Source organism: Armigeres subalbatus, unplaced genomic scaffold (genome assembly GCF_024139115.2).
Source record: "Armigeres subalbatus isolate Guangzhou_Male unplaced genomic scaffold, GZ_Asu_2 Contig857, whole genome shotgun sequence".
In the NCBI taxonomy this organism is placed as follows: Eukaryota; Metazoa; Arthropoda; class Insecta; order Diptera; family Culicidae; genus Armigeres; species Armigeres subalbatus.
Window position 1 is genome coordinate 800,646 of NW_026943653.1, and position 10,621 is coordinate 811,266.

The 10,621-nt window shown below is 46.0% G+C and overlaps 1 protein-coding gene across 2 annotated transcripts in view; it reads right to left on the minus strand.

Moving 5' to 3' along the window:
- Window positions 1-7,796, minus strand: part of LOC134204727 (cytochrome b5 reductase 4-like) — a 280,937-nt gene extending 273,141 nt beyond the window's left edge. The window contains exon 1 of one of the 2 annotated variants that reach the window (XM_062679518.1): window positions 7,660-7,796. The gene's annotated coding sequence lies outside the window, so the exon portion shown is untranslated. Of the gene's footprint in view, window positions 1-7,608 lie in introns of both variants that reach the window. The other variant, XM_062679516.1, reaches the window with a different exon arrangement.
- Window positions 7,797-10,621: the final 2,825 nt, after the last annotated feature.

Consider the following 10,621-nt stretch of genomic DNA (forward strand, 5'->3'; position numbering starts at 1 on the left):
AGTACCATTGTATCGCGGATGACAGGCGTTTCACCCTCCTGTAAACAACAGTGTTAATTCTCTACCACCTTTTTGTTATGGCGAGGCAATTTTGTTGGACGCTTTTGTTTTCGATATTTTATCAAAATTAAACACTCAATCATCCAGCAATATACGGAGTGGTATGCTTGAGATACCTGCTTGATTATAGGAACTAGAAAAAGAATTTATTTGCAGTAACTATCCGAATATAAAAATGTTCACATTAACGATTGCGCCCTAACATAAAGATATTTTAGTTACTAGATAAAGATTGTCGCTTCGGTTCCCTTTGTTCTGCTGTCCGGAACATGTTTGGTACCAAACTGTCAAATCGTATGGATTTTTCTTCTTTGACATTTAGCTCCCCTATCCTCGCCAGCAAAAGATGTTCCGGACAGCGACAATCTTTATCTGGTAAATAAAATATCTTTTCCCTAACACCGGTTCTAAGCTTCGATGCCGAGTACACGAGCTTTGTTCGCCAGTGACAGGCGTATGAGCAGGGTTGCCACATTTAAATCTATATTTTTTCTTCAGGAAATCTTCATATCTGTATCTCAAGTCAAAAAATCTGTATTGAAAATCTGTATCTATATAAACCCAATAAAAATGGGTTTTTGAACAAACTTTGTTTTGAAAAAGATGTAAATTTGATAATTTGTGAATGAAATCTCTGAGAGTCTTTAACTATTGTAGCCACTTTAGTGGACCAACAATGTGGTCAGTCACGCTAAATGTATACTAAACAGAACTACTGATTTATTGTTTTTGGATATGTGTATAAAGTCTAGATCTTATTCTCTTTTATTAGTGCTTGAGTTTTTTCTGCGACCTCTTTATTTAAATATAGACTAAACATTTAATGGAGCATAATCTGGTTTCAAAATCGTTGATTTGCATAAACTGTTAATAAACAGTAAAAAACTGTCAAAGCCAACATGTTCTGTCTTTTCAAATTAGGATTTTGCTAATATGAGGATGGTCTTAAATAAGATCAGTCTGGCGAAAAATATAATTTTATAAGCCTCAAATCATACCATTCATTTAATTTATTTAGTCTACATCTATACAGATAACACTGAATCAACAATTTGACGCCACAATACACGGTTCGAGGCCGCATCTCTCCATCCTCGAATACGCCCCACGCTCGCCAAGTCGTTCTGCACCTGGTCTGCCCATCTCGCTCGCTGCGCTCCACGTCGTCTCGTACCTGCCGGATCGGAAGCGAACACCATCTTTGCAGGGTTGCTGTCCGGCATTCTTGCAACATGCCCTGCCCATCGTACCCTTCCGGCTTTAGCTACCTTCTGGATACTGGGTTCGCCGAAGAGCTGGGCGAGCTCATGGTTCATTCTTCGCCGCCACACACCGTCTTCTTGTACACCGCCAAAGATGGTCCTAAGCACCCGTCTCTCGAATACTCCGAGTGCTTGCAAGTTCTCCTCGAGCATTGTCCATGTTTCATGTCCGTAGAGGACTACCGGTCTTATTAACGTCTTGTACATGACACATTTGGTGCGGTGGCGAATCTTTTTCGACCGCAGTTTCTTCTGGAGCCCGTAGTAGGCCCGACTTCCACAGATGATGCGCCTTCGTATTTCACGACTAACGTTGTTGTCAGCCGTTAGCAAGGATCCGAGGTAGACGAATTCCTCGACCACCTCGAAGGTATCCCCGTCTATCGTAACACTGCTTCCCAGGCGGACCCTGTCGCGCTCGGTTCCGCCCACAAGCATGTACTTTGTATTTGACGCATTCACCACCAGTCCAACTTTTGTTGCTTCACGTTTCAGGCGGGTGTACAGTTCTGCCACCTTTGCAAATGTTCGGCCGACAATGTCCATGTCATCCGCGAAACAAATACATTGACTGGATCTGTTGAAAATCGTACCCCGGCTGTTACACCCGGCTCTCCGCATGACACCTTCTAGCGCAATGTTGAACAACAGGCACGAAAGTCCATCACCTTGTCTTAGTCCCCGGCGCGATTCGAACGAACACCATCCACCGTTGCTTTGGTCAGTCTGGTAAGCTTTCCAGGGAAGCTGTTCTCGTCCATAATTTTCCATAGCTCTACGCGGTCTATACTGTCGTATGCCGCCTTGAAATCAACGAACAGATGGTGCGTCAAAGACAAAGTACATGCTTGCGGGCGGATCCGAGCGCGACAGGGCCCGCCTGGGAAGCAGTGTTACGATAGACGGGGATACCTTCGAGGTGGTCGAGGAATTCGTCTACCTCGGATCCTTGCTAACGGCTGACAACAACGTTAGCCGTGAAATACGAAGGCGCATCATCAGTGGAAGTCGGGCCTACTACGGGCTCCAGAAGAAACTGCGGTCGAAAAAGATTCGCCACCGCACCAAATGTGTCATGTACAAGACGCTTATAAGACCGGTTGTCCTCTACGGACATGAAACATGGACAATGCTCGAGGAGGACTTGCAAGCACTCGGAGTATTCGAGAGACGGGTGCTTAGGACCATCTTTGGCGGTGTGCAAGAAGACGGTGTGTGGCGGCGAAGAATGAATCATGAGCTCGCCCAACTCTACGGCGAACCCAGTATCCAGAAGGTAGCTAAAGCCGGAAGGGTACGATGGGCAGGACATGTTGCAAGAATGCCGGACAGCAACCCTGCAAAGATGGTGTTCGCTTCCGATCCGGCAGGTACGAGACGGCGTGGAGCGCAGCGAGCGAGATGGGCAGACCAGGTGCAGAACGACTTGGCGAGCGTGGGGCGTATCCGAGGATGGAGAGATGCAGCCTCGAACCGTGTATTGTGGCGTCAAATTGTTGATTCAGTGTTATCTGTTTAGATGTTAACTAAATAAATGAAATGAATAAATGAATTAATGGTGCGTTGGGACCTGGTATTCACGGCATTTTTGAAGGATTTGCCGTACAGTAAAGATCTGGTCCGTTGTCGAGCGGCCGTCAACAAAGCCGGCTTGATAACTTCCCACGAACTCGTTCACTAATGGTGACAGACGACGGAAGATGATCTGGGATATCACTTTGTAGGCGGCATTAAGGATGGTGATCGCTCGAAAGTTCTCACACTCCAGTTTGTCGCCTTTCTTGTAGATGGGGCATATAACCCCTTCCTTCCACTCCTCCGGTAGCTGTTCGTTTTCCAGATTCTGACTATCAGTTTGTGCAGGCAAGTGGCCAGCTTTTCCGGGCCCATCTTGATGAGCTCAGCTCCGATACTATCCTTACCAGCTGCTTTATTGGTCTTTAGCTGTTGAATGGCATCCTTAACTTCCCTCAAGGTGGGGGCTGGTTGGCTTCCATCGTCCGCTGAACTGACGTAGTCATCTCCTCCGCTGCCTTGACTTTCACTGCCTGTACTCTCAGCGCCATTCAGATGTTCCTCGTAGTGCTGCTTCCACCTTTCGATCACCACACGTTCGTCCGTCAAGATGCTCCCATCCTTATCCCGGCACATTTTGGCTCGCGGCACGAAGCCTTTGCGGGATGCGTTGAGCTTCTGATAGAACTTGCGTGTATCTTGGAGAACGGCACAGCTGTTCCATCTCCTCGCACTCCGCTTCTTCCAGGCGGCGTTTCTTCTCCTGAAAAAGGCGGCTCTGATGTCTCCGCTCCCGTCTATACCGTTCCACGTTCTGCCGGGTACCTTGCTGCAGCGCGACCGCCCGCGCTGCGTCCTTCTCCTCCAGAATCTGTCTGCACTCTTCGTCGAACCAATCGTTCCGTCGACTTCGACCCATATACCCGACGTTGTTCTCCGCTGCGTCGTTAATGGCTGCTTTAACTGTACTCCAGCAGTCCTCAAGAGGGGCCCCATCGAGCTCACCCTCTTCCGGCAACGCTGCCTCGAGATGCTGCGCGTATGCAGTGGCGACATCAGGTTGCTTCAGTCGCTCTAGGTCGTACCGCGGCGGTCGTCGGTACCGAACATTGTTGATGACGGATAGTTTTGGGCGCAGTTTAACCATCACCAGATAGTGGTCAGAGTCGATGTTAGCGCCACGATATGTCCTAACGTCGATAATGTCGGAGAAGTGCCGTCCATCAATCAGAACGTGGTCGATTTGTGATTCTGTCTGCAGTGGCGATCTCCAGGTGTACCGATACGGGAGGCTGTGGTGAAGTAGGTGCTGCGAATGGCCATATTCTTGGAGGCGGCGAAATCAATTAGTCGTAGGCCGTTTTCGTTCGTCAGCCGGTGAGCGCTGAACTTTCCAATAGTCGGTCTAAACTCCTCCTCTTGGCCAACCTGAGCGTTCAAATCTCCTATGATTATTTTGACGTCGTGGCTTGGGCAGCTGTCGTACTCACGTTCCAGCTGCGCGTAGAATGCGTCCTTATCATCATCAGTGCTTCCGGAGTGTGGGCTATGGACGTTGATTATGCTGAAGTTGAAGAACCGGCCTTTGATCCTCAACCTGCACATTCTCTCGTTGATCGGCCACCACCCGATCACGCGCCTTTGCATATCGCCCATCACTATGAAAGGTGTTCCCAGCTCGTGTGTGCTGCCGCAGCTCTGGTAGATGGTATGATTACCTCTAAACGTTCGCACCATTGATCCCTTCCAACAAACCTCCTGCAGCGCTACGATGCCGAATCCACGGTCCTTGAGCACATCGGCGAGTATGCGTGTACTCCCGATGAAGTTGAGAGATTTGCAGTTCCACGAACCGAGTTTCCAATCGCTAGTCCCTTTTCGTCGCAGTGGTCTTCGCCGATGGTTCCGGTCCGTACTCTCTTGTTGATTGTTCGTTGCTTATGATTTTTTAAAGGCTGGCTTGCAGGGCCTGACACCAAACCCCCTAAATTTCCGGAGGACCATTCCTCCTTATTTCCGGTGGACCATGGTGCACAGTTTCACTTAGAGTCCCTCGCTGTCACTCGGACGAGAACACAACAGAACAGACGCTGTTGTGAGCCGATCCTGACATGGAGAACAGACGCTCAATAAGATTTGCACCTCCGGAGAGGAGCAAACCCTCCCTTCCCTGTCAGCATACGACCATAGTTCCCACCGGGGTTGGTTACCCGATCTTCCCTAAGGTTGCTCGTATCCCGGCCAGCACCGCGGGGAGGTAGGGATAGGAGTTGCTGGGTAAGAGGTTAAGGACCGCGAGATGGGGTCTATTTTATTCCTTCAGGTACGCGAAGTACCAATGGTACGCTTTACCCAGCATTTGCCGTGCCTCAAAGCATACCAATACCTAGCAAATTATTTATTACATTTTTAATAAAATTTTCAGAATATCACTTTTCAAGAAATCTGTAAAATCTGTATAATTTTGTAAAAAATCTGTATATCTGTATATACAGTAGGGTGGTTCAAAAAATCGATTTTGCTCCACAGTGCTCATCTGATTCTTTGCCATGTTCTGAGTGTCCTCTGAAAATTTGAGCTCATTTGGATTAAAACTGATTTAGCACAAGCCGTTTCAAGTTTGCATGCAAATTAGTATGGGGAAATTTATTTTTTCATTATACTGTTAATGACGTTCCCCCATTAAGCGCAGATTAAAAGAAAACCTACATAGCTAAAGGGAATACTCAGCAGCTTTCACCTAACGAAAATCGCATGTTGATTAATCACCCCAATAATAAGTAATCGATTTTAAGACAGGTTGCGAATCTTTAGTCATGATCGTTAAACTTATTTGAGGGCATCACTGAAATATGCAGTGAAACATAGTAGCCTGAATTTGTGTGTGCTATCTTTCGCGCCACGAGCAGCAATGTTGCCTGTTGATGAGTTATGCAATTAGCTCCAGAAAACTACGGTATACACTGAAAACCAAAACTACTCAAAAGTGAGTTGTTTGCACTCAAAACCGTGGTTTGGGCCAATAACCCAAATTTGAGTAAAATGACTTTTCTGGCACTAGGTAGTTTGCCTTTAATCCCATGTAAACAATTTACCCAAAGCTGAGTTTAATTTGATCAAAGCGGGCCTTGATCAACCCAAAATAGAGAATATTGTATTTACTCAAATTTGGGTTATTGGGCTGAGCAACCCCGGTGAGGTGTTTACATCTTGCTCTAGTTTTGACAACAATTATGGGAAAGAAAGGGAAAACTACCCAAATTTGGGTAAATTTTTTTTGCGATATTCTCAATAGTGCGTATATTGAACTCAAAGTTTGGGTTGATTTATCTGTCCGTGTAGATTAAATTCGATTACTAATTATTGGGACGATTAATCAACTTGCGATTTTCGTTGGGTGACAGCTGTTGAGTATTCCTTTTAGCTGTGTAGGTTTTCTTTTAACCTGCGCTTAATGGGGGAACGTCATTAACAGTATAATGAAAAAATAAATTTCTCTAGCAACCCTATAACCAGAGACCGGCGGAGTGAAAAACTGTCGAAATGGCAACGTATGAAAATGTGTGATATCGTGGAAATAATACTGGCATCACTTGAACTTTTTGCTTGACTCTTATGGGTGAAAATAGTAAACAAGTCGATTTGGAACCGCTTTTGACGGTTCGATTGGAAACAAGATGGCGTCTTTGCCGATCTCTTATTCTAGTATTTCTAAATTTCTCCATACTAATTTGCATGCAAACTTGAAACGGTTTGTGCTAAATCAGTTTTAATCCAAATGAGCTCAAATTTTCAGAAGACACTCAGAATATGGCAAAGAATCAAATGAGCACTGTGGAGCAAAATCGATTTTTTGAACCACCCTAATATACAGATTCTTGGTCACTGTTCTACCCCAAAAATCTGTAAAATACAGAATAATCTGTATATGTCGCAACCCTGCGTATGAGGATGAGGCCCTTGGTCTTTATGCATTTTGCAACGTACACACCATTCAAGCAGTTTGACGAACATTTGACTCCGCCCCCAAGAAAACGCTTCGGTTGCTGCTTTGTTTGAACGTGTGTGAAGTTGTTCGAACAACCATTTGACAGTTGGCGGCTCGGTTGGAAAAAAATAAAACGGTTTGATTTTGGTTTGAGTTGTCGGGGGTGGAGTCAAGGTTCGCCGAACATGTTTGAGCATTTGAAGTGAAGTTGCACAAACCCCCATATTTTTTTGATAGTTAGTGCTCAAGTTGGCACTTCGGTCGATCGTGTGTGATATTGTTGGTCGAATTAATTGATTGTTCGTGCCGCTGTTGGTAAAACTTGATGGATGTTTGAATAAACGAGAGGTGGAGTCAATGTTGGTCAAACTGCTTGACCGTGTGTACGTTCCATTAGGCTTTCTGCACACTTTTACTCAGTTTGTTTGCAGACACGAGCAGCTGTCACGGCAAAATCAAATGAGATTGTTTGCAACCACGAATCGTGCGTTCGTGTTGGTGAGAAATGTCGGCAAGACCCTAATAAGCCATTTTATAGAAAGCTCAAATGACAGGAGACCAAATACTAATATTTACATTTTACAAGCAACATTTGCGAAAATGAAATGAAATGATGATGATGATGATGACGAAATGATGATGACCGAGCCGTCCACTCAAAATTTCGATCAGCTGTTCTAATCTGTCTCATAAAATGGCTTATGACATGGGCATCCCTGACCGACCAATGTTTTGGTTTATTCGAGCAAACGTAAAAACAGAACAACGGTAAAGTGTACTTACCACCGCTAAAGAGGCTGCACTCATAACAGGCTTTAATCCAGGCTCGTTAACCACCGCTTCAACAGAAAAAAACGATTTATAAGATGTAGATATACCCAATATGCGCACCACAATTTTTATAATCACAATCAAACACTTATATCAAATTCTTCCCGCACATATTAATCCTTTGATCTGAATATTTTATGAAAAATTGTGTCGTGTTACATATTGCTAACTCTCTCTTGCAACTGCTCGAGTGCCCGCAACCTCATGTCAACATCATGCGCAACATGCAGGGAAGAGCAATGCAACATCTCTAGAACTCACAGCAACATATTTCGGACCCAATATTTCAAAAAGGCGAAACTGCTTTTGTAAACAAGAACTTCTCACGTTACTGGTGGGCTAATTTCAAGCTCTATCTGGAATAAGGGCGAATGTCGCAAGAGAGAATTCTCTTCGACGACTTCCCCTCTTTTAAATTAAAGTGACAAGCAGATGATTTCGTTGCGGTTTTTCCCCTCAGAACGAAAGCAAACAATGAAAACTTGCATTCTGAGGTGAAAAACCGCGATGAAATCCACTGCTTGTCACTTTTATTTAAAAGAGGGGAAGTCGACGAAGAGAATCCTCTCTTACGACATTCGCCCTTTTACCAGATAGAGCTTGATTTGTGCTCACCGTGCCCACCCACCGCAACTACACGGTTGTTTGCGAAAACTCATCGATGGGTAAAGAAACACCCATTTTCAAAAGGCATTCCTGTCTGTCATAAAATGGGGGAATTTCTCAATCATGCAAAGGGTAAAAAAATACCCATTAGAAGGAACCCTAATACATTAAAAAAGGGGTAAAAATATAACCATTAATGGGTGCAAAAATAGTTTAAAAACAAAGCACATTGTGGTGGAAATCCCGCCGTCTGCATCCCACCATAGATGGTGCGCAGCACTTTCCTTTCGAAAACTCCCAGTGCGCGTTGGTCCTATCGTCTATCGGTCCTATCCTATTTTTATCGCTTGGCGACAGCGATTCTGTCGCCGTTGGTATGCAAGCGTAAATAGAGCATTGCCTGCAGCGACCCAACGATAGAATCGCAATGACTAGTTGTCGCCGTCGCTGCGATGAAATCGCTTAGGTCTGGGGGAGCCTTATCTCTGCTGGTATCGTGAGCATAAGTACACGAATTCTTCAACCACCTCGATTTCGTCATCACCAATACAAACTCGTGGTGGGTGGCTCGCGCTGTCCTTTCTTGACCCTCTTCCTATCATATATGTATGTACTTTGTCTTCGACGTGTTGATGGCTAGTCCAATCTGTTTAGCTTTGCTTTTTAATCTGATGTAGGCTTCCTCCATCTGCTCAAAGTTACGTGCCATAATATGTCAATAAATAGAAGTCAATAAATACCTGACGTACGGTGAATACCTGGTCTGTGGTAGAGCGTTCACCCATAAATCCCTCCTGGTACTGCCCCACACACTCTCTTGCGATTGTTGTTAGGCGGCGGTGGAAAGAACCTTCTAGGCGGCGTTCAGTTGCTACAATCCAGCTTATCGCTCTTTCTGTAAATGGGATACACGACACCTTCCATCCACTCCTGCGGCAGAACCTCATCCTCCTAAACCTTGGAAATTACCCAGTGCAATGCTCTAGCCAGTGCCTCACCACCGTATTTAAACAGCTCTTTGGTAGTTGGTCAACGCCCAGGGCTTTGTTGTTTTTCAGCCGGCCGCTCTCCTTTTGGATTTCCTAGAGATTCGGAGCTGGAAGTCGTATGTCCTGCACGCTTGATCCTAGGTTCATTACCATACCGACACCGTTGTCTGCCACATCGCCATTCATGTGCTCTTTGTAGTGCTAATGTCACCTTTTGGAACACTTCACGCTCGTACGTAAGAAGGTTCCCGTTCATATCCTTACACATTTTGGGCTGTGGCACGTGGCCCTTACGTGAACGGTTTAACTTCTTATAAAACTTTCGTGCGTTATTAGCGCGGTACAGTTGCTCCGTGGCACGGCAAATGCAGGGTAAAGCGTACCATTGGTACTTCGCGTACCTGAAGGAATAAAAAGACCCCATCTCGCGGTCCTTAGCCTCTTACCCAGCAACTCCTTATCCCTACTTCTCGCGGTGCTGGCCGGGATACGAGCAACCTTAGGGAAGATCGGGTAACCAACCCCGGTGGGAACTATGGTCGTATGCTGACAGGGAAGGGGGGGGTTTGCTCCTCTTCGGAGGTGCAAATCTTATTGAGCGTCTGTTCTCCATGTCAGGATCGGCTCACAACAGCGTCTGTTCTCCATGTTAGGGGCGGCTGATCATCGTCCGAGTGCCAGCGAGGGACTCTAAGTGAAACTGTGCACCATGGTCCTCCGGAAATTTAGGGGGTTTGGTGTCAGGCCTGCAAGCCAGCCTTTAAAAAATCATAAGCAACGAACAATCAACAAGAGAGTACGGACCGGAACCATCGGCGAAGACCACTGCGACGAAAAGGGACTAGCGATTGGAAACTCGGTTCGTGGAACTGCAAATCTCTCAACTTCATCGGGAGCACACGCATACTCGCCGATGTGCTCAAGGACCGTGGATTCGGCATCGTAGCGCTGCAGGAGGTTTGTTGGAAGGGATCAATGGTGCGAACGTTTAGAGGTAATCATACCATCTACCAGAGCTGCGGCAACACACGAGTTGGAAACAGCTTTCATAGTGATCGGCAATATGCAAAGGCGCGTGATCGGGTGGCCGATCAATGAAAGAATGTACAGGTTGAGGATCAAAGGCCGGTTCTTCAACTTCAGCATAATCAACGTACATAGCCCACACTCCGGAAGCACTGATGATGATAAGGACGCATTCTACGCGCAGCTGGAACGTGAGTACGACAGCTGCTCAAGTCACGACGTCAAAATCATCATAGGAGATTTGAACGCTCAGGTTGGCCAAGAGGAGGAGTTTAGACCGACTATTGGAAAGTTCAGCGCTCACCGGCTGACGAACGAAAACGGCCTACGACTAATTGATTTCG